We start from the raw sequence: 25002 nt of genomic DNA, 5'->3' as shown, positions 1-25002 counted from the left end.
CACTTTGCTGCTATAAATCATTGTCAGGTTTTAACCTTTATGTGTGATAACATGTGATATTGTGTATCTGCACTGTTGGCACTACGAAGGACACATTACCTGCCTCTCCCTGGCCCCGGTCCGACGCGGTAAGTGCCGTTGCGCGGAGGGCCTCTGGGAGCAGATTCCAGCCTCACTTCCTGCTGGTCAGCGCTCTAGCTCTTCAGGCGCCCAGCACCATTTAAGGCCTCTCAAATGCGCACGCGCAGCGGACGCAGCAGTCACTGATCCTGAGACGCTGCAAGCTGCTCTGTGCGAAGATTCGTTTTTTAGCCACCTGAATATTTTTAACCCCACTTTGCTGCTACAAATCATTGTCAGGTTTTAACCTTTATGTGTGATAACATGTGATATTGTGTATCTGCACTGTTGGCACTACGAAGGACACCTTACCTGCCTCTCCCTGGCCACGGTCCGACGCGGCAAGTGCCGTTGCGCGGAGGGCCTCTGGGAGCAGAGTCCAGCCTCACTTCCTGCTTGTCAGCGCTCTAGCTCTTCAGGCGCCCAGCACCATTTAAGGCCTCTCAAATGCACACGCGCAGCGGACGCAGCAGTCACTGATCCTGAGACGCTGCAAGCTGCTCTGTGCGAAGATTCGTTTTTTAGCCACCTGAATATTTTTAACCCCACTTTGCTGCTACAAATCATTGTCAGGTTTTAACCTTTATGTGTGATAACATGTGATATTGTGTATCTGCACTGGTGGCACTACGAAGGACACCTTACCTGCCTGTCCCTGGCCCCGGTCCGACGCGGCAAGTGTTGTTGCACGCAGGGCCTCTGGGAGCAGATTCCAGCCTCACTTGCTGCTGGTTAGCGCTCTAGCTCTTCAGGCGCCCAGCACCATTTAAGGCCTCTCAAATGCGCACGCGCAGCAAACGCAGCAGTCACTGATCCTGAGACGCTGCAAGCTGCTCTGTGCGAAGATTCGTTTTTTAGCCACCTGAATATTTTTAACCCCACTTTGCTGCTACAAATCATTGTCAGGTTTTAACCTTTATGTGTGATAACATTTGTTATTGTGTATCTGCACTGTTGGCACTACGAAGGACACCTTACCTGCCTCTCCCTGGCCCCGGTGCGACGCGGCAAGTGGCGTTGCGCGGAGGGCCTCTGGGAGCAGATTCCAGCCTCACTTCCTGCTGGTCAGCGCTCTAGCTCTTCAGGCGCCCAGCACCATTTAAGGCCTCTCAAATGCGCACGCGCAGCAGACGCAGCAGTCACTGATCCTGAGACGCTGCAAGCTGCTCTGTGCGAAGATTCGTTTTTTAGCCACCTGAATATTTTTAACCCCACTTTGCTGCGACAAATCATTGTCAGGTTTTAACCTTTATGTGTGATAACATGTGATATTGTGTATCTGCACTGTTGGCACTACGAAGGACACCTTACCTGCCTCTCCCTGGCCCTGGTCCAACGCGGCAAGTGCCGTTGCGCGGAGGGCCTCTGGGAGCAGATTCCAGCCTCACTTCCTGCTGGTCAGCGCTCTAGCTCTTCAGGCGCCCAGCACCATTTAAGGCCTCTCAAATGCGCACGCGCAGCGGACGCAGCAGTCACTGATCCTGAGATGCTGCAAGCTGCTCTGTGCGAAGATTTGTTTTTGAGCCACCTGAATATTTTTAACCCCACTTTGCTGCTACAAATCATTGTCAGGTTTTAACCTTTATGTGTGATAACATGTGATATTGTGTATCTGCACTGTTGGCACTACGAAGGACACCTTACCTGCCTCTCCCTGGCCATGGTCCGACGCGGCAAGTGCCGTTGCGCGGAGGGCCTCTGGGAGCAGATTCCATCCTCACTTCCTGCTGGTCAGCGCTCTAGCTCTTCAGGCGCCCAGCACCATTTAAGGCCTCTCAAATGCGCACGCGCAGCGGACGCAGCAGTCACTGATCCTGAGACGCTGCAAGCTGCTCTGTGCGAAGATTTGTTTTTTAGCCACCTGAATATGTTTAACCCCACTTTGCTGCTACAAATCATTGTCAGGTTTTAACCTTTATGTGTGATAACATGTGATATTGTGTATCTGCACTGTTGGCACTACGAAGGACACCTTACCTGCCTCTCCCTTGCCCCTCTCCGATGCGGCAAGTGCCGTTGCGCGGAGGGCCTCTGGATGCAGATTCCAGTCTCACTTCCTGCTGGTTAGCGCTCTAGCTCATCAGGCGCCCAGCACCATTTAAGGCCTCTCAAATGCGCACGCGCAGCGGACGCAGCAGTCACTGATCCTGAGACGCTGCAAGCTGCTCTGTGCGAAGATTCGTTTTTTAGCCACCTGAATATTTTTAACCCCACTTTGCTGCTACAAATCATTGTCAGGTTTTAAACTTTATGTGTGATAACATGTGATATTGTGTATCTGCACTGTTGGCACTACGAAGGACACCTTACCTGCCTCTCCCTGGCCCCGGTCCGACGCGGCAAGTGCCGTTGCGCGGAGGGCCTCTGGGAGCAGATTCCAGCCTCACTTACTGCTGGTCAACGCTCTAGCTCTTCAGGCGCCCAGCACCATTTAAGGCCTCTCAAATGCGCTCGCGCAGCGGACGCAGCAGTCACTGATCCTGGGACGCTGCAGGCTGCTCTGTGCGAAGATGCGTTTTTTAGCCACCTGAATATTTTTAACCCAACTTTGCTGCTACAAATCATTGTCAGGTTTTAACCTTTATGTGTGATAACATGTGATATTGTGTATCTGCACTGGTGGCACTACGAAGGACACCTTACCTGCCTCTCCCTGGCCCTGGTCCGACGCGGCAAGTGCTGTTGCGTGCAGGGCCTCTGGGAGCAGATTCCAGCCTCACTTCCTGCAGGTTAGCGCTCTAGCTCTTCAGGCGCCCAGCACCATTTAAGGCCTCTCAAATGCGCACGCGCAGCGGACGCAGCAGTCACTGATCCTGAGACGCTGCAAGCTGCTCTGTGCGAAGATTCGTTTTTTAGCCACCTGAATATTTTTAACCCCACTTTGCTGCTACAAATCATTGTCAGGTTTTAAACTTTATGTGTGATAACATGTGATATTGGGTATCTGCACTGTTGGCACTACGAAGGACACCTTACCTGCCTCTCCCTGGCCACGGTCCGACGCGGCAAGTGCCGTTGCGCGGAGGGCCTCTGGGAGCAGATTCCAGCCTCACTTCCTGCTGGTCAGCGCTCTAGCTCTTCAGGCGCCCAGCACCATTTAAGGCCTCTCAAATGCGCACGCGCAGTGGACGCAGCAGTCACTGATCCTGAGACGCTGCAAGCTGCTCTGTGCGAAGATTCGTTTTTTAGCCACCTGAATATTTTTAACCCCACTTTGCTGCTACAAATCATTGTCAGGTTTTAACCTTTATGTGTGATAACATGTGATATTGTGTATCTGCACTGGTGGCACTACGAAGGACACCTTACCTGCCTCTCCCTGGCCCCGGTCCGACGCGGCAAGTGCTGTTGCACTCAGGGCCTCTGGGAGCAGATTCCAGCCTCACTTGCTGCTGGTTAGCGCTCTAGCTCTTCAGGCGCCCAGCACCATTTAAGGCCTCTCAAATGCGCACGCGCAGCGGACACAGCAGTCACTGATCCTGAGACGCTGCAAGCTGCTCTGTGCGAAGATTCGTTTTTTAGCCACCTGAATATTTTTAACCCCACTTTGCTGCTACAAATCATTGTCAGGTTTTAACCTTTATGTGTGATAACATGTGATATTGGGTATCTGCACTGTTGGCACTACGAAGGACACCTTACCTGCCTCTCCCTGGCCACGGTCCGACGCGGCAAGTGCCGTTGCGCGGAGGGCCTCTGGGAGCAGATTCCAGCCTCACTTCCTGCTGGTCAGCGCTCTAGCTCTTCAGGCGCCCAGCACCATTTAAGGCCTCTCAAATGCGCACGCGCAGCGGACGCAGCAGTCACTGATCCTGAGACGCTGCAAGCTGCTTTGTGCGAAGATTAGTTTTTTAGCCACCTGAATATTTTTAACCCCACTTTGCTGCTACAAATCATTGTCAGGTTTTAACCTTTATGTGTGATAACATGTGATATTGTGTATCTGCACTGTTGGCACTACGAAGGACACCTTACCTGCCTCTCCCTGGCCACGGTCCGACGCGGCAAGTGCCGTTGCGCGGAGGGCCTCTGGGAGCAGAGTCCAGCCTCACTTCCTGCTTGTCAGCGCTCTAGCTCTTCAGGCGCCCAGCACCATTTAAGGCCTCTCAAATGCGCACGCGCAGCGGACGCAGCAGTCACTGATCCTGAGACGCTGCAAGCTGCTCTGTGCGAAGATTCGTTTTTTAGCCACCTGAATATTTTTAACCCCACTTTGCTGCTACAAATCATTGTCAGGTTTTAACCTTTATGTGTGATAACATGTGATATTGTGTATCTGCACTGTTGGCACTACGAAGGACACCTTAACTGCCTCTCCCTGGCTCTGGTCCGACGCGGCAAGTGCCGTTGCGCGGAGGGCCTCTGGGAGCAGATTCCAGCCTCACTTCCTGCTGGTCAGCGCTCTAGCTCTTCAGGCGCCCAGCACCATTTAAGGCCTCTCAAATGCGCTCGCGCAGCGGACGCAGCAGTCACTGATCCTGGGACGCTGCAAGCTGCTCTGTGCGAAGATTCGTTTTTTAGCCACCTGAATATTTTTAACCCCACTTTGCTGCTACAAATCATTGTCAGGTTTTAACCTTTATGTGTGATAACATGTGATATTGTGTATCTGCACTGGTGGCACTACGAAGGACACCTTACCTGCCTCTCCCTGGCCCCGGTCCGACGCGGCAAGTGCTGTTGCACGCAGGGCCTCTGGGAGCAGATTCCAGCCTCACTTGCTGCTGGTTAGCGCTCTAGCTCTTCAGGCGCCCAGCACCATTTAAGGCCTCTCAAATGCGCACGCGCAGCAAACGCAGCAGTCACTGATCCTGAGACGCTGCAAGCTGCTCTGTGCGAAGATTCGTTTTTTAGCCACCTGAATATTTTTAACCCCACTTTGCTGCTACAAATCATTGTCAGGTTTTAACCTTTATGTGTGATAACATGTGATATTGTGTATCTGCACTGTTGGCACTACGAAGGACACCTTACCTGCCTCTCCCTGGCCCCGGTGCGACGCGGCAAGTGCCGTTGCGCGGAGGGCCTCTGGGAGCAGATTCCAGCCTCACTTCCTGCTGGTCAGCGGTCTAGCTCTTCTTGCGCCCAGCACCATTTAAGGCCTCTCAAATGCGCTCGCGCAGCGGACGCAGCAGTCACTGATCCTGGGACGCTGCAAGCTGCTCTGTGCGAAGATTCGTTTTTTAGCCACCTGAATATTTTTAACCCCACTTTGCTGCTACAAATCATTGTCAGGTTTTAACCTTTATGTGTGATAACATGTGATATTGTGTATCTGCACTGGTGGCACTACGAAGGACACCTTACCTGCCTCTCCCTGGCCCCGGTCCGACGCGGCAAGTGCTGTTGCACGCAGGGCCTCTGGGAGCAGATTCCAGCCTCACTTCTTGCTGGTTAGCGCTCTAGCTCTTCAGGCGCCCAGCACCATTTAAGGCCTCTCAAATGCGCACGCGCAGCGGACGCAGCAGTCACTGATCCTGAGACGCTGCAAGCTGCTCTGTGCGAAGATTCGTTTTTAGCCACCTGAATATTTTTAACCCCACTTTGCTGCTACAAATCATTGTCAGGTTTTAACCTTTATGTGTGATAACATGTGATATTGTGTATCTGCACTGTTGACACTACGAAGGACACCTTACCTGCCTCTCTCTGGCCATGGTCCGACGCGGCAAGTGCCGTTGCGCGGAGGGCCTCTGGGAGCAGATTCCAGCCTCACTTCCTGCTGGTCAGCGCTCTAGCTCTTCAGGCGCCCAGCACCATTTAAGGCCTCTCAAAGGCGCACACGCAGCGGACGCAGCAGTCACTGATCCTGAGACGCTGCAAGCTGCTCTGTGCGAAGATTCGGTTTTTAGCCACCTGAATATTTTTAACCCCACTTTGCTGCTATAAATCATTGTCAGGTTTTAACCTTTATGTGTGATAACATGTGATATTGTGTATCTGCACTGTTGGCACTACGAAGGACACATTACCTGCCTCTCCCTGGCCCCGGTCCGACGCGGTAAGTGCCGTTGCGCGGAGGGCCTCTGGGAGCAGATTCCAGCCTCACTTCCTGCTGGTCAGCGCTCTAGCTCTTCAGGCGCCCAGCACCATTTAAGGCCTCTCAAATGCGCACGCGCAGCGGACGCAGCAGTCACTGATCCTGAGACGCTGCAAGCTGCTCTGTGCGAAGATTCGTTTTTTAGCCACCTGAATATTTTTAACCCCACTTTGCTGCTACAAATCATTGTCAGGTTTTAACCTTTATGTGTGATAACATGTGATATTGTGTATCTGCACTGTTGGCACTACGAAGGACACCTTACCTGCCTCTCCCTGGCCACGGTCCGACGCGGCAAGTGCCGTTGCACGGAGGGCCTCTGGGAGCAGAGTCCAGCCTCACTTCCTGCTTGTCAGTGCTCTAGCTCTTCAGGCGCCCAGCACCATTTAAGGCCTCTCAAATGCACACGCGCAGCGGACGCAGCAGTCACTGATCCTGAGACGCTGCAAGCTGCTCTGTGCGAAGATTCGTTTTTTAGCCACCTGAATATTTTTAACCCCACTTTGCTGCTACAAATCATTGTCAGGTTTTAACCTTTATGTGTGATAACATGTGATATTGTGTATCTGCACTGTTGACACTACGAAGGACACCTTACCTGCCTCTCCCTGGCTCTGGTCCGACGCGGCAAGTGCCGTTGCGCGGAGGGCCTCTGGGAGCAGATTCCAGCCTCACTTCCTGCTGGTCAGCGCTCTAGCTCTTCAGGCGCCCAGCACCATTTAAGGCCTCTCAAATGCGCTTGCGCAGCGGACGCAGCAGTCACTGATCCTGGGACGCTGCAAGCTGCTCTGTGCGAAGATTCGTTTTTTAGCCACCTGAATATTTTTAACCCCACTTTGCTGCTACAAATCATTGTCAGGTTTTAACCTTTATGTGTGATAACATGTGATATTGTGTATCTGCACTGGTGGCACTACGAAGGACACCTTACCTGCCTCTCCCTGGCCCCGGTCCGACGCGGCAAGTGTTGTTGCACGCAGGGCCTCTGGGAGCAGATTCCAGCCTCACTTGCTGCTGGTTAGCGCTCTAGCTCTTCAGGCGCCCAGCACCATTTAAGGCCTCTCAAATGCGCACGCGCAGCAAACGCAGCAGTCACTGATCCTGAGACGCTGCAAGCTGCTCTGTGCGAAGATTCGTTTTTTAGCCACCTGAATATTTTTAACCCCACTTTGCTGCTACAAATCATTGTCAGGTTTTAACCTTTATGTGTGATAACATGTGTTATTGTGTATCTGCACTGTTGGCACTACGAAGGACACCTTACCTGCCTCTCCCTGGCCCCGGTGCGACGCGGCAAGTGGCGTTGCGCGGAGGGCCTCTGGGAGCAGATTCCAGCCTCACTTCCTGCTGGTCAGCGCTCTAGCTCTTCAGGCGCCCAGCACCATTTAAGGCCTCTCAAATGCGCACGCGCAGCAGACGCAGCAGTCACTGATCCTGAGACGCTGCAAGCTGCTCTGTGCGAAGATTCGTTTTTTAGCCACCTGAATATTTTTAACCCCACTTTGCTGCGACAAATCATTGTCAGGTTTTAACCTTTATGTGTGATAACATGTGATATTTTGTATCTTCACTGTTGGCACTACGAAGGACACCTTACCTGCCTCTCCCTGGCCCCGGTCCAACGCGGCAAGTGCCGTTGCGCGGAGGGCCTCTGGGAGCAGATTCCAGCCTCACTTCCTGCTGGTCAGCGCTCTAGCTCTTCAGGCGCCCAGCACCATTTAAGGCCTCTCAAATGCGCACGCGCAGCGGACGCAGCAGTCACTGATCCTGAGATGCTGCAAGCTGCTCTGTGCGAAGATTTGTTTTTTAGCCACCTGAATATTTTTAACCCCACTTTGCTGCTACAAATCATTGTCAGGTTTTAACCTTTATGTGTGATAACATGTGATATTGTGTATCTGCACTGTTGGCACTACGAAGGACACCTTACCTGCCTCTCCCTGGCCATGGTCCGACGCGGCAAGTGCCGTTGCGCGGAGGGCCTCTGGGAGCAGATTCCATCCTCACTTCCTGCTGGTCAGCGCTCTAGCTCTTCAGGCGCCCAGCACCATTTAAGGCCTCTCAAATGCGCACGCGCAGCGGACGCAGCAGTCACTGATCCTGAGACGCTGCAAGCTGCTCTGTGCGAAGATTTGTTTTTTAGCCACCTGAATATGTTTAACCCCACTTTGCTGCTACAAATCATTGTCAGGTTTTAACCTTTATGTGTGATAACATGTGATATTGTGTATCTGCACTGTTGGCACTACGAAGGACACCTTACCTGCCTCTCCCTTGCCCCTCTCCGATGCGGCAAGTGCCGTTGCGCGGAGGGCCTCTGGATGCAGATTCCAGTCTCACTTCCTGCTGGTTAGCGCTCTAGCTCATCAGGCGCCCAGCACCATTTAAGGCCTCTCAAATGCGCACGCGCAGCGGACGCAGCAGTCACTGATCCTGAGACGCTGCAAGCTGCTCTGTGCGAAGATTCGTTTTTTAGCCACCTGAATATTTTTAACCCCACTTTGCTGCTACAAATCATTGTCAGGTTTTAAACTTTATGTGTGATAACATGTGATATTGTGTATCTGCACTGTTGGCACTACGAAGGACACCTTACCTGCCTCTCCCTGGCCCCGGTCCGACGCGGCAAGTGCCGTTGCGCGGAGGGCCTCTGGGAGCAGATTCCAGCCTCACTTACTGCTGGTCAACGCTCTAGCTCTTCAGGCGCCCAGCACCATTTAAGGCCTCTCAAATGCGCTCGCGCAGCGGACGCAGCAGTCACTGATCCTGGGACGCTGCAGGCTGCTCTGTGCGAAGATGCGTTTTTTAGCCACCTGAATATTTTTAACCCAACTTTGCTGCTACAAATCATTGTCAGGTTTTAACCTTTATGTGTGATAACATGTGATATTGTGTATCTGCACTGGTGGCACTACGAAGGACACCTTACCTGCCTCTCCCTGGCCCTGGTCCGACGCGGCAAGTGCTGTTGCGTGCAGGGCCTCTGGGAGCAGATTCCAGCCTGACTTCCTGCAGGTTAGCGCTCTAGCTCTTCAGGCGCCCAGCACCATTTAAGGCCTCTCAAATGCGCACGCGCAGCGGACGCAGCAGTCACTGATCCTGAGACGCTGCAAGCTGCTCTGTGCGAAGATTCGTTTTTTAGCCACCTGAATATTTTTAACCCCACTTTGCTGCTACAAATCATTGTCAGGTTTTAAACTTTATGTGTGATAACATGTGATATTGGGTATCTGCACTGTTGGCACTACGAAGGACACCTTACCTGCCTCTCCCTGGCCACGGTCCGACGCGGCAAGTGCCGTTGCGCGGAGGGCCTCTGGGAGCAGATTCCAGCCTCACTTCCTGCTGGTCAGCGCTCTAGCTCTTCAGGCGCCCAGCACCATTTAAGGCCTCTCAAATGCGCACGCGCAGTGGACGCAGCAGTCACTGATCCTGAGACGCTGCAAGCTGCTCTGTGCGAAGATTCGTTTTTAGCCACCTGAATATTTTTAACCCCACTTTGCTGCTACAAATCATTGTCAGGTTTTAACCTTTATGTGTGATAACATGTGATATTGTGTATCTGCACTGGTGGCACTACGAAGGACACCTTACCTGCCTCTCCCTGGCCCCGGTCCGACGCGGCAAGTGCTGTTGCACTCAGGGCCTCTGGGAGCAGATTCCAGCCTCACTTGCTGCTGGTTAGCGCTCTAGCTCTTCAGGCGCCCAGCACCATTTAAGGCCTCTCAAATGCGCACGCGCAGCGGACACAGCAGTCACTGATCCTGAGACGCTGCAAGCTGCTCTGTGCGAAGATTCGTTTTTTAGCCACCTGAATATTTTTAACCCCACTTTGCTGCTACAAATCATTGTCAGGTTTTAACCTTTATGTGTGATAACATGTGATATTGGGTATCTGCACTGTTGGCACTACGAAGGACACCTTACCTGCCTCTCCCTGGCCACGGTCCGACGCGGCAAGTGCCGTTGCGCGGAGGGCCTCTGGGAGCAGATTCCAGCCTCACTTCCTGCTGGTCAGCGCTCTAGCTCTTCAGGCGCCCAGCACCATTTAAGGCCTCTCAAATGCGCACGCGCAGCGGACGCAGCAGTCACTGATCCTGAGACGCTGCAAGCTGCTTTGTGCGAAGATTAGTTTTTTAGCCACCTGAATATTTTTAACCCCACTTTGCTGCTACAAATCATTGTCAGGTTTTAACCTTTATGTGTGATAACATGTGATATTGTGTATCTGCACTGTTGGCACTACGAAGGACACCTTACCTGCCTCTCCCTGGCCACGGTCCGACGCGGCAAGTGCCGTTGCGCGGAGGGCCTCTGGGAGCAGAGTCCAGCCTCACTTCCTGCTTGTCAGCGCTCTAGCTCTTCAGGCGCCCAGCACCATTTAAGGCCTCTCAAATGCGCACGCGCAGCGGACGCAGCAGTCACTGATCCTGAGACGCTGCAAGCTGCTCTGTGCGAAGATTCGTTTTTTAGCCACCTGAATATTTTTAACCCCACTTTGCTGCTACAAATCATTGTCAGGTTTTAACCTTTATGTGTGATAACATGTGATATTGTGTATCTGCACTGTTGGCACTACGAAGGACACCTTAACTGCCTCTCCCTGGCTCTGGTCCGACGCGGCAAGTGCCGTTGCGCGGAGGGCCTCTGGGAGCAGATTCCAGCCTCACTTCCTGCTGGTCAGCGCTCTAGCTCTTCAGGCGCCCAGCACCATTTAAGGCCTCTCAAATGCGCTCGCGCAGCGGACGCAGCAGTCACTGATCCTGGGACGCTGCAAGCTGCTCTGTGCGAAGATTCGTTTTTTAGCCACCTGAATATTTTTAACCCCACTTTGCTGCTACAAATCATTGTCAGGTTTTAACCTTTATGTGTGATAACATGTGATATTGTGTATCTGCACTGGTGGCACTACGAAGGACACCTTACCTGCCTCTCCCTGGCCCCGGTCCGACGCGGCAAGTGCTGTTGCACGCAGGGCCTCTGGGAGCAGATTCCAGCCTCACTTGCTGCTGGTTAGCGCTCTAGCTCTTCAGGCGCCCAGCACCATTTAAGGCCTCTCAAATGCGCACGCGCAGCAAACGCAGCAGTCACTGATCCTGAGACGCTGCAAGCTGCTCTGTGCGAAGATTCGTTTTTTAGCCACCTGAATATTTTTAACCCCACTTTGCTGCTACAAATCATTGTCAGGTTTTAACCTTTATGTGTGATAACATGTGATATTGTGTATCTGCACTGTTGGCACTACGAAGGACACCTTACCTGCCTCTCCCTGGCCCCGGTGCGACGCGGCAAGTGCCGTTGCGCGGAGGGCCTCTGGGAGCAGATTCCAGCCTCACTTCCTGCTGGTCAGCGCTCTAGCTCTTCTTGCGCCCAGCACCATTTAAGGCCTCTCAAATGCGCTCGCGCAGCGGACGCAGCAGTCACTGATCCTGGGACGCTGCAAGCTGCTCTGTGCGAAGATTCGTTTTTTAGCCACCTGAATATTTTTAACCCCACTTTGCTGCTACAAATCATTGTCAGGTTTTAACCTTTATGTGTGATAACATGTGATATTGTGTATCTGCACTGGTGGCACTACGAAGGACACCTTACCTGCCTCTCCCTGGCCCCGGTCCGACGCGGCAAGTGCTGTTGCACGCAGGGCCTCTGGGAGCAGATTCCAGCCTCACTTCTTGCTGGTTAGCGCTCTAGCTCTTCAGGCGCCCAGCACCATTTAAGGCCTCTCAAATGCGCACGCGCAGCGGACGCAGCAGTCACTGATCCTGAGACGCTGCAAGCTGCTCTGTGCGAAGATTCGTTTTTAGCCACCTGAATATTTTTAACCCCACTTTGCTGCTACAAATCATTGTCAGGTTTTAACCTTTATGTGTGATAACATGTGATATTGTGTATCTGCACTGTTGACACTACGAAGGACACCTTACCTGCCTCTCTCTGGCCATGGTCCGACGCGGCAAGTGCCGTTGCGCGGAGGGCCTCTGGGAGCAGATTCCAGCCTCACTTCCTGCTGGTCAGCGCTCTAGCTCTTCAGGCGCCCAGCACCATTTAAGGCCTCTCAAAGGCGCACACGCAGCGGACGCAGCAGTCACTGATCCTGAGACGCTGCAAGCTGCTCTGTGCGAAGATTCGGTTTTTAGCCACCTGAATATTTTTAACCCCACTTTGCTGCTATAAATCATTGTCAGGTTTTAACCTTTATGTGTGATAACATGTGATATTGTGTATCTGCACTGTTGGCACTACGAAGGACACATTACCTGCCTCTCCCTGGCCCCGGTCCGACGCGGTAAGTGCCGTTGCGCGGAGGGCCTCTGGGAGCAGATTCCAGCCTCACTTCCTGCTGGTCAGCGCTCTAGCTCTTCAGGCGCCCAGCACCATTTAAGGCCTCTCAAATGCGCACGCGCAGCGGACGCAGCAGTCACTGATCCTGAGACGCTGCAAGCTGCTCTGTGCGAAGATTCGTTTTTTAGCCACCTGAATATTTTTAACCCCACTTTGCTGCTACAAATCATTGTCAGGTTTTAACCTTTATGTGTGATAACATGTGATATTGTGTATCTGCACTGTTGGCACTACGAAGGACACCTTACCTGCCTCTCCCTGGCCACGGTCCGACGCGGCAAGTGCCGTTGCACGGAGGGCCTCTGGGAGCAGAGTCCAGCCTCACTTCCTGCTTGTCAGCGCTCTAGCTCTTCAGGCGCCCAGCACCATTTAAGGCCTCTCAAATGCACACGCGCAGCGGACGCAGCAGTCACTGATCCTGAGACGCTGCAAGCTGCTCTGTGCGAAGATTCGTTTTTTAGCCACCTGAATATTTTTAACCCCACTTTGCTGCTACAAATCATTGTCAGGTTTTAACCTTTATGTGTGATAACATGTGATATTGTGTATCTGCACTGTTGACACTACGAAGGACACCTTACCTGCCTCTCCCTGGCTCTGGTCCGACGCGGCAAGTGCCGTTGCGCGGAGGGCCTCTGGGAGCAGATTCCAGCCTCACTTCCTGCTGGTCAGCGCTCTAGCTCTTCAGGCGCCCAGCACCATTTAAGGCCTCTCAAATGCGCTTGCGCAGCGGACGCAGCAGTCACTGATCCTGGGACGCTGCAAGCTGCTCTGTGCGAAGATTCGTTTTTTAGCCACCTGAATATTTTTAACCCCACTTTGCTGCTACAAATCATTGTCAGGTTTTAACCTTTATGTGTGATAACATGTGATATTGTGTATCTGCACTGGTGGCACTACGAAGGACACCTTACCTGCCTCTCCCTGGCCCCGGTCCGACGCGGCAAGTGTTGTTGCACGCAGGGCCTCTGGGAGCAGATTCCAGCCTCACTTGCTGCTGGTTAGCGCTCTAGCTCTTCAGGCGCCCAGCACCATTTAAGGCCTCTCAAATGCGCACGCGCAGCAAACGCAGCAGTCACTGATCCTGAGACGCTGCAAGCTGCTCTGTGCGAAGATTCGTTTTTTAGCCACCTGAATATTTTTAACCCCACTTTGCTGCTACAAATCATTGTCAGGTTTTAACCTTTATGTGTGATAACATGTGTTATTGTGTATCTGCACTGTTGGCACTACGAAGGACACCTTACCTGCCTCTCCCTGGCCCCGGTGCGACGCGGCAAGTGGCGTTGCGCGGAGGGCCTCTGGGAGCAGATTCCAGCCTCACTTCCTGCTGGTCAGCGCTCTAGCTCTTCAGGCGCCCAGCACCATTTAAGGCCTCTCAAATGCGCACGCGCAGCAGACGCAGCAGTCACTGATCCTGAGACGCTGCAAGCTGCTCTGTGCGAAGATTCGTTTTTTAGCCACCTGAATATTTTTAACCCCACTTTGCTGCGACAAATCATTGTCAGGTTTTAACCTTTATGTGTGATAACATGTGATATTTTGTATCTGCACTGTTGGCACTACGAAGGACACCTTACCTGCCTCTCCCTGGCCCCGGTCCAACGCGGCAAGTGCCGTTGCGCGGAGGGCCTCTGGGAGCAGATTCCAGCCTCACTTCCTGCTGGTCAGCGCTCTAGCTCTTCAGGCGCCCAGCACCATTTAAGGCCTCTCAAATGCGCACGCGCAGCGGACGCAGCAGTCACTGATCCTGAGATGCTGCAAGCTGCTCTGTGCGAAGATTTGTTTTTTAGCCACCTGAATATTTTTAACCCCACTTTGCTGCTACAAATCATTGTCAGGTTTTAACCTTTATGTGTGATAACATGTGATATTGTGTATCTGCACTGTTGGCACTACGAAGGACACCTTACCTGCCTCTCCCTGGCCATGGTCCGACGCGGCAAGTGCCGTTGCGCGGAGGGCCTCTGGATGCAGATTCCAGTCTCACTTCCTGCTGGTTAGCGCTCTAGCTCATCAGGCGCCCAGCACCATTTAAGGCCTCTCAAATGCGCACGCGCAGCGGACGCAGCAGTCACTGATCCTGAGACGCTGCAAGCTGCTCTGTGCGAAGATTCGTTTTTTAGCCACCTGAATATTTTTAACCCCACTTTGCTGCTACAAATCATTGTCAGGTTTTAAACTTTATGTGTGATAACATGTGATATTGTGTATCTGCACTGTTGGCACTACGAAGGACACCTTACCTGCCTCTCCCTGGCCCCGGTCCGACGCGGCAAGTGCCGTTGCGCGGAGGGCCTCTGGGAGCAGATTCCAGCCTCACTTACTGCTGGTCAACGCTCTAGCTCTTCAGGCGCCCAGCACCATTTAAGGCCTCTCAAATGCGCTCGCGCAGCGGACGCAGCAGTCACTGATCCTGGGACGCTGCAGGCTGCTCTGTGCGAAGATGCGTTTTTTAGCCACCTGAATATTTTTAACCCAACTTTGCTGCTACAAATCATTGTCAGGTTTTAACCTTTATGTGTGATAACATGTGATATTGTGTATCTGCACTGGTGGCACTACGAAGGACACCTTACCTGCCTCTCCCTGGCCCCGGTCCGACGTGGCAAGTGCTGTTGCACGCAGGGCCTCTGGGAGCAGATTCCAGCCTCACTTGCTGCTGGTTAGCGCTCTAGCTCTTCAGGCGCCCAGCACCATTTAAGGCCTCTCAAATGCGCACGCGCAGCGGACACAGCAGTCACTGATCCTGAGACGCTGCAAGCTGCTCTGTGCGAAGATTCGTTTTTTAGCCACCTGAATATTTTTAACCCCACTTTGCTGCTACAAATCATTGTCAGGTTTTAACCTTTATGTGTGATAACATGTGATATTGTGTATCTGCACTGTTGGCACTACGAAGGACACCTTACCTGCCTCTCCCTGGCCCCGGTGCGACGCGGCAAGTGCCGTTGCGCGGAGGGCCTCTGGGAGCAGATTCCAGCCTCACTTCCTGCTGGTCAGCGCTCTAGCTCTTCAGGCGCCCAGCACCATTTAAGGCCTCTCAAATGCGCTCGCGCAGCGGACGCAGCAGTCACTGATCCTGGGACGCTGCAAGCTGCTCTGTGCGAACATTCGTTTTTTAGCCACCTGGATATTTTTAACCCCACTTTGCTGCTACAAATCATTGTCAGGTTTTAACCTTTATGTGTGATAACATGTGATATTGTGTATCTGCACTGGTGGCACTACGAAGGACACCTTACCTGCCTCTCCCTGGCCCCGGTCCGACGCGGCAAGTGCTGTTGCACGCAGGGCCTCTGGGAGCAGATTCCAGCCTCACTTCCTGCTGGTTAGCGCTCTAGCTCTTCAGGCGCCCAGCACCATTTAAGGCCTCTCAAATGCGCACGCGCAGCGGACGCAGCAGTCACTGATCCTGAGACGCTGCAAGCTGCTCTGTGCGAAGGTTCGTTTTTAGCCACCTGAATATTTTTAACCCCACTTTGCTGCTACAAATCATTGTCAGGTTTTAACCTTTATGTGTGATAACATGTGATATTGTGTATCTGCACTGTTGGAACTACGAAGGACACCTTACCTGCCTCTCCCTGGCCACGGTCCGACGCGGCAAGTGCCGTTGCGCGGAGGGCCTCTGGGAGCAGATTCCAGCCTCACTTCCTGCTGGTCAGCACTCTAGCTCTTCAGGCGCCCAGCACCATTTAAGGCCTCTCAAATGCGCACGCGCAGCGGACGCAGCAGTCACTGATCCTGAGACGCTGCAAGCTGCTCTGTGCGAAGATTCGGTTTTTAGCCACCTGAATATTTTTAACCCCACTTTGCTGCTATAAATCATTGTCAGGTTTTAACCTTTATGTGTGATAACATGTGATATTGTGTATCTGCACTGTTGGCACTACGAAGGACACCTTACCTGCCTCTCCCTTGCCCCGGTCCGACGCGGCAAGTGCCGTTGCGCAGAGGGCCTCTGGGAGCAGATTCCAGCCTCACTTCCTGCTGGTCAGCGCTCTAGCTCTTCAGGCGCCCAGCACCATTTAAGGCCTCTCAAATGCGCACGCGCAGCGGACGCAGCAGTCACTGATCCTGAGACGCTGCAAGCTGCTCTGTGCGAAGATTCGTTTTTTAGCCACCTGAACATTTTTAACCCCACTTTGCTGCTACAAATCATTGTCAGGTTTTATTCTTTATGTTTGATAACATGTGATATTGTGTATCTGCACTGTTGGAACTACGAAGGACAGCTTACCTGCCTCTCCCTAGCCCCGGTCCGACGCGGCAAGTGCCGTTGCGCGGAGGGCCTCTGGGAGCAGATTCCAGCCTCACTTCCTGTTGGTTAGCGCTCTAGCTCTTCAGGTGCACAGCACCATTTAAGGCCTCTCAAATGCGCACGTGCAGCGGACGCAGCAGTCACTGACCCTGAGACGCTGCAAGCTGCTGTGTGCGAAGATTCGTTTTTTAGCCACCTGAATATTTTTAACCCCACTTTGCTGCTACAAATCATTGTCAGGTTTTAACCTTTATGTGTGATAACATGTGATATTGTGTATCTGCACTGTTGGCACTACGAAGGACACCTTACTTGCCTCTCCCTGGCCACGGTCCGACACGGCAAGTGCCGTTGCACGGAGCGCCTCTGGGAGCAGATTCCAGCCTCACTTCCTGCTGGTCAGCGCTCTAGCTCTTCAGGCGCCCAGCACCATTTAAGGCCTCTCAAATGCGCTCGCGCAGCGGACGCAGCAGTCACTGATCCTGGGACGCTGCAAGCTGCTCTGTGCGAACATTCGTTTTTTAGCCACCTGAATATTTTTAACCCCACTTTGCTGCTACAAATCATTGTCAGGTTTTAACCTTTATATGTGATAACATGTGATATTGTGTATCTGCACTGGTGGCACTACGAAGGACACCTTACCTGCCTCTCCCTGGCCCCGGTCCGACGCGGCAAGTGCTGTTGCACGCAGGGCCTCTGGGAGCAGATTCCAGCCTCACTTCCTGCTGGTTAGCGCTCTAGCTCTTCAGGCGCCCAGCACCTTTTAAGGCCTCTCAAATGCGCACGCGCAGCGGACGCAGCAGTCACTGATCCTGAGACGCTGCAAGCTGCTCTGTGCGAAGATTCTTTTTTTAGCCACCTGAATATTTTTAACCCCACTTTGCTGCTACAAATCATTGTCAGGTTTTAACCTTTATGTGTGATAACATGTGATATTGTGTATCTGCACTGTTGGCACTACGAAGGACACCTTACCTGCCTCTCCCTGGCCCCGGTGCGACGCGGCAAGTGCCGTTGCGCGGAGGGCCTCTGGGAGCAGATTCCAGCCTCACTTCCTGCTGGTCAGCGCTCTAGCTCTTCAGGCGCCCAGCACCATTTAAGGCCTCTCAAATGCGCTCGCGCAGCGGACGCAGCAGTCACTGATCCTGGGACGCTGCAAGCTGCTCTGTGCGAAGATTCGTTTTTTAGCCACCTGAATATTTTTAACCCCACTTTGCTGCTACAAATCATTGTCAGGTTTTAACCTTTATGTGTGATAACATGTGATATTGTGTATCTGCACTGGTGGCACTACGAAGGACACCTTACCTGCCTCTCCCTGGCCCCGGTCCGACGCGGCAAGTGCTGTTGCACGCAGGGCCTCTGGGAGCAGATTCCAGCCTCACTTCCTGCTGATTAGCGCTCTAGCTCTTCAGGCGCCCAGCACCATTTAAGGCCTCTCAAATGCGCACGCGCAGCGGACGCAGCAGTCAATGATCCTGAGACGCTGCAAGCTGCTCTGTGCGAAGATTCTTTTTTTAGCCACCTGAATATTTTTAACCACACTTTGCTGCTACAAATCATTGTCAGGTTTTAACCTTTATGTGTGATAACATGTGATATTGTGTATCTGCACTGTTGGCACTACGAAGGACACCTTACCTGCCTCTCCCTGGCCCCGGTGCGACGCGGCAAGTGCCGTTGCGCGGAGGGCCTCTTGGAGCAGATTCCAGCCTCACTTCCTGCTGGTCAGCGCTCTAGCTCTTCAGGCGCCCAGCACCATTTAAGGCCTCTCAAATGCGCTCGCGCAGCGGACGCAGCAGTCACTGATCCTGGGACGCTGCAAGCTGCTCTGTGCGAAGATTCGTTTTTTAGCCACCTGAATATTTTTAACCCCACTTTGCTGCTACAAATCATTGTCAGGTTTTAACCTTTATGTGTGATAACATGTGATATTGTGTATCTGCACTGGTGGCACTACGAAGGACACCTTACCTGCCTCTCCCTGGCCCCGGTCCGACGCGGCAAGTGCTGTTGCACGCAGGGCCTCTGGGAGCAGATTCCAGCCTCACTTCCTGCTGGTCAGCGCTCTAGCTCTTCAGGCGCCCAGCACCATTTAAGGCCTCTCAAAGGCGCACGCGCAGCGGACGCAGCAGTCACTGATCCTGAGACGCTGCAAGCTGCTCTGTGCGAAGATTCGGTTTTTAGCCACCTGAATATTTTTAACCCCACTTTGCTGCTATAAATCATTGTCAGGTTTTAACCTTTATGTGTGATAACATGTGATATTGTGTATCTGCACTGGTGGCACTACGAAGGACTCCTTACCTGCCTCTCCCTGGCCCCGGTCCGACGCGGCAAGTGCTGTTGCACGCAGGGCCTCTGGGAGCAGATTCCAGCCTCACTTCCTGCTGGTTAGCGCTCTAGCTCTTCAGGCGCCCAGCACCATTTAAGGCCTCTCAAATGCGCACGCGCAGCGGACGCAGCAGTCACTGATCCTGAGACGCTGCAAGCTGCTCAGTGCGAAGATTCGTTTTTAGCCACCTGAATATTTTTAACCCCACTTTGCTGCTACAAATCATTGTCAGGTTTTAACCTTTATGTGTGATAACATGTGATATTGTGTATCTGCACTGTTGGCACTACGAAGGACACCTTACCTGCCTCTCCCTGGCCACGGTCCCACGCGGCAAGTGCCGTTGCGCGGAGGGCCTCTGGGAGCAGATTCCAGCCTCACTTCCTGCTGGTCAGCACTCTAGCTCTTCAGGCGCCCAGCACCATTTAAGGCCTCTCAAATGCGCACGAGCAGCAGACGCAGCAGTCACTGATCCTGAGACGCTGCAAGCTGCTCTGTGCGAAGATTCGGTTTTTAGCCACCTGAATATTTTTAACCCCACTTTGCTGCTATAAATCATTGTCAGGTTTTAACCTTTATGTGTGATAACATGTGATATTGTGTATCTGCACGGTTGGCACTACGAAGGACACCTTACCTGCCTCTCCCTGGCCCCGGTCCGACGCGGCAAGTGCCGTTGCGCAGAGGGCCTCTGGGAGCAGATTCCAGCCTCACTTCCTGCTGGACAGCGCTCTAGCTCTTCAGGCGCCCAGCACCATTTAAGGCCTCTCAAATGCGCACGCGCAGCGGACGCAGCAGTCACTGATCCTGAGACGCTGCAAGCTGCTCTGTGCGAAGATTCGTTTTTTAGCCACCTGAATATTTTTAACCCCACTTTGCTGCTACAAATCATTGTCAGGTTTTAACCTTTATGTTTGATAACATGTGATATTGTGTATCTGCACTGTTGGAACTACGAAGGACAGCTTACCTGCCTCTCCCTAGCCCCGGTCCGACGCGGCAAGTGCCGTTGCGCGGAGGGCCTCTGGGAGCAGATTCCAGCCTCACTTCCTGTTGGTTAGCGCTCTAGCTCTTCAGGCGCATATCACCATTTAAGGCCTCTCAAATGCGCACGTGCAGCGGACGCAGCAGTCACTGACCCTGAGACGCTGCAAGCTGCTGTGTGCGAAGATTCGTTTTTTAGCCACCTGAATATTTTTAACCCCACTTTGCTGCTACAAATCATTGTCAGATTTTAACCTTTATGTGTGATAACATGTGATATTGTGTGTCTGCACTGGTGGCACTACGAAGGACACCTTACCTGCCTCTCCCTGGCCCCGGTCCGACGCGGCAAGTGCTGTTGCACGCAGGGCCTCTGGGAGCAGATTCCAGCCTCACTTCCTGCTGGTTAGCGCTCTAGCTCTTCTTGCGCCCAGCACCATTTAAGGCCTCTCAAATGCGCTCGCGCAGCGGACGCAGCAGTCACTGATCCTGGGACGCTGCAAGCTGCTCTGTGCGAAGATTCGTTTTTTAGCCACCTGAATATTTTTAACCCCACTTTGCTGCTACAAATCATTGTCAGGTTTTAACCTTTATGTGTGATAACATGTGATATTGTGTATCTGCACTGGTGGCACTACGAAGGACACCTTACCTGCCTCTCCCTGGCCCCGGTCCGACGCGGCAAGTGCTGTTGCACGCAGGGCCTCTGGGAGCAGATTCCAGCCTCACTTCTTGCTGGTTAGCGCTCTAGCTCTTCAGGCGCCCAGCACCATTTAAGGCCTCTCAAATGCGCACGCGCAGCGGACGCAGCAGTCACTGATCCTGAGACGCTGCAAGCTGCTCTGTGCGAAGATTCGTTTTTAGCCACCTGAATATTTTTAACCCCACTTTGCTGCTACAAATCATTGTCAGGTTTTAACCTTTATGTGTGATAACATGTGATATTGTGTATCTGCACTGTTGGCACTACGAAGGACACCTTACCTGCCTCTCTCTGGCCACGGACCGACGCGGCAAGTGCCGTTGCGCGGAGGGCCTCTGGGAGCAGATTCCAGCCTCACTTCCTGCTGGTCAGCGCTCTAGCTCTTCAGGCGCCCAGCACCATTTAAGGCCTCTCAAATGCGCACGCGCAGCGGACGCAGCAGTCACTGATCCTGAGACGCTGCAAGCTGCTCTGTGCGAAGATTCGTTTTTTAGCCACCTGAATATTTTTAACCCCACTTTGCTGCTACAAATCATTGTCAGGTTTTAACCTTTATGTGTGATAACATGTGATATTGTGTATCTGCACTGTTGGCACTACGAAGGACACCTTACCTGCCTCTCCCTGGCCACGGTCCGACGCGGCAAGTGCCGTTGCGCGGAGGGCCTCTGGGAGCAGAGTCCAGCCTCACTTCCTGCTTGTCAGCGCTCTAGCTCTTCAGGCGCCCAGCACCATTTAAGGCCTCTCAAATGCACACGCGCAGCGGACGCAGCAGTCACTGATCCTGAGACGCTGCAAGCTGCTCTGTGCGAAGATTCGTTTTTTAGCCACCTGAATATTTTTAACCCCAATTTGCTGCTACAAATCATTGTCAGGTTTTAACCTTTATGTGTGATAACATGTGATATTGTGTATCTGCACTGGTGGCACTACGAAGGACACCTTACCTGCCTCTCCCTGGCCCCGGTCCGACGCGGCAAGTGTTGTTGCACGCAGGGCCTCTGGGAGCAGATTCCAGCCTCACTTGCTGCTGGTTAGCGCTCTAGCTCTTCAGGCGCCCAGCACCATTTAAGGCCTCTCAAATGCGCACGCGCAGCAAACGCAGCAGTCACTGATCCTGAGACGCTGCAAGCTGCTCTGTGCGAAGATTCGTTTTTAGCCACCTGAATATTTTTAACCCCACTTTGCTGCTACAAATCATTGTCAGGTTTTAACCTTTATGTGTGATAACATGTGATATTGTGTATCTGCACTGTTGACACTACGAAGGACACCTTACCTGCCTCTCTCTGGCCATGGTCCGACGCGGCAAGTGCCGTTGCGCGGAGGGCCTCTGGGAGCAGATTCCAGCCTCACTTCCTGCTGGTCAGCGCTCTAGCTCTTCAGGCGCCCAGCACCATTTAAGGCCTCTCAAAGGCGCACACGCAGCGGACGCAGCAGTCACTGATCCTGAGACGCTGCAAGCTGCTCTGTGCGAAGATTCGGTTTTTAGCCACCTGAATATTTTTAACCCCACTTTGCTGCTATAAATCATTGTCAGGTTTTAACCTTTATGTGTGATAACATGTGATATTGTGTATCTGCACTGTTGGCACTACGAAGGACACATTACCTGCCTCTCCCTGGCCCCGGTCCGACGCGGTAAGTGCCGTTGCGCGGAGGGCCTCTGGGAGCAGATTCCAGCCTCACTTCCTGCTGGTCAGCGCTCTAGCTCTTCAGGCGCCCAGCACCATTTAAGGCCTCTCAAATGCGCACGCGCAGCGGACGCAGCAGTCACTGATCCTGAGACGCTGCAAGCTGCTCTGTGCGAAGATTCGTTTTTTAGCCACCTGAATATTTTTAACCCCACTTTGCTGCTACAAATCATTGTCAGGTTTTAACCTTTATGTGTGATAACATGTGATATTGTGTATCTGCACTGTTGGCACTACGAAGGACACCTTACCTGCCTCTCCCTGGCCACGGTCCGACGCGGCAAGTGCCGTTGCACGGAGGGCCTCTGGGAGCAGAGTCCAGCCTCACTTCCTGCTTGTCAGCGCTCTAGCTCTTCAGGCGCCCAGCACCATTTAAGGCCTCTCAAATGCACACGCGCAGCGGACGCAGCAGTCACTGATCCTGAGACGCTGCAAGCTGCTCTGTGCGAAGATTCGTTTTTTAGCCACCTGAATATTTTTAACCCCACTTTGCTGCTACAAATCATTGTCAGGTTTTAACCTTTATGTGTGATAACATGTGATATTGTGTATCTGCACTGTTGACACTACGAAGGACACCTTACCTGCCTCTCCCTGGCTCTGGTCCGACGCGGCAAGTGCCGTTGCGCGGAGGGCCTCTGGGAGCAGATTCCAGCCTCACTTCCTGCTGGTCAGCGCTCTAGCTCTTCAGGCGCCCAGCACCATTTAAGGCCTCTCAAATGCGCTTGCGCAGCGGACGCAGCAGTCACTGATCCTGGGACGCTGCAAGCTGCTCTGTGCGAAGATTCGTTTTTTAGCCACCTGAATATTTTTAACCCCACTTTGCTGCTACAAATCATTGTCAGGTTTTAACCTTTATGTGTGATAACATGTGATATTGTGTATCTGCACTGGTGGCACTACGAAGGACACCTTACCTGCCTCTCCCTGGCCCCGGTCCGACGCGGCAAGTGTTGTTGCACGCAGGGCCTCTGGGAGCAGATTCCAGCCTCACTTGCTGCTGGTTAGCGCTCTAGCTCTTCAGGCGCCCAGCACCATTTAAGGCCTCTCAAATGCGCACGCGCAGCAAACGCAGCAGTCACTGATCCTGAGACGCTGCAAGCTGCTCTGTGCGAAGATTCGTTTTTTAGCCACCTGAATATTTTTAACCCCACTTTGCTGCTACAAATCATTGTCAGGTTTTAACCTTTATGTGTGATAACATGTGTTATTGTGTATCTGCACTGTTGGCACTACGAAGGACACCTTACCTGCCTCTCCCTGGCCCCGGTGCGACGCGGCAAGTGGCGTTGCGCGGAGGGCCTCTGGGAGCAGATTCCAGCCTCACTTCCTGCTGGTCAGCGCTCTAGCTCTTCAGGCGCCCAGCACCATTTAAGGCCTCTCAAATGCGCACGCGCAGCAGACGCAGCAGTCACTGATCCTGAGACGCTGCAAGCTGCTCTGTGCGAAGATTCGTTTTTTAGCCACCTGAATATTTTTAACCCCACTTTGCTGCGACAAATCATTGTCAGGTTTTAACCTTTATGTGTGATAACATGTGATATTTTGTATCTGCACTGTTGGCACTACGAAGGACACCTTACCTGCCTCTCCCTGGCCCCGGTCCAACGCGGCAAGTGCCGTTGCGCGGAGGGCCTCTGGGAGCAGATTCCAGCCTCACTTCCTGCTGGTCAGCGCTCTAGCTCTTCAGGCGCCCAGCACCATTTAAGGCCTCTCAAATGCGCACGCGCAGCGGACGCAGCAGTCACTGATCCTGAGATGCTGCAAGCTGCTCTGTGCGAAGATTTGTTTTTTAGCCACCTGAATATTTTTAACCCCACTTTGCTGCTACAAATCATTGTCAGGTTTTAACCTTTATGTGTGATAACATGTGATATTGTGTATCTGCACTGTTGGCACTACGAAGGACACCTTACCTGCCTCTCCCTGGCCATGGTCCGACGCGGCAAGTGCCGTTGCGCGGAGGGCCTCTGGATGCAGATTCCAGTCTCACTTCCTGCTGGTTAGCGCTCTAGCTCATCAGGCGCCCAGCACCATTTAAGGCCTCTCAAATGCGCACGCGCAGCGGACGCAGCAGTCACTGATCCTGAGACGCTGCAAGCTGCTCTGTGCGAAGATTCGTTTTTTAGCCACCTGAATATTTTTAACCCCACTTTGCTGCTACAAATCATTGTCAGGTTTTAAACTTTATGTGTGATAACATGTGATATTGTGTATCTGCACTGTTGGCACTACGAAGGACACCTTACCTGCCTCTCCCTGGCCCCGGTCCGACGCGGCAAGTGCCGTTGCGCGGAGGGCCTCTGGGAGCAGATTCCAGCCTCACTTACTGCTGGTCAACGCTCTAGCTCTTCAGGCGCCCAGCACCATTTAAGGCCTCTCAAATGCGCTCGCGCAGCGGACGCAGCAGTCACTGATCCTGGGACGCTGCAGGCTGCTCTGTGCGAAGATGCGTTTTTTAGCCACCTGAATATTTTTAACCCAACTTTGCTGCTACAAATCATTGTCAGGTTTTAA

This window comes from Triturus cristatus, chromosome 1_1, assembly GCF_964204655.1.
Source record: "Triturus cristatus chromosome 1_1, aTriCri1.1, whole genome shotgun sequence".
Taxonomy (NCBI): domain Eukaryota; kingdom Metazoa; phylum Chordata; class Amphibia; order Caudata; family Salamandridae; genus Triturus; species Triturus cristatus.
The sequence above is the reverse complement of the archived record's forward strand: the minus strand, read 5'-3'. Positions refer to the sequence as shown.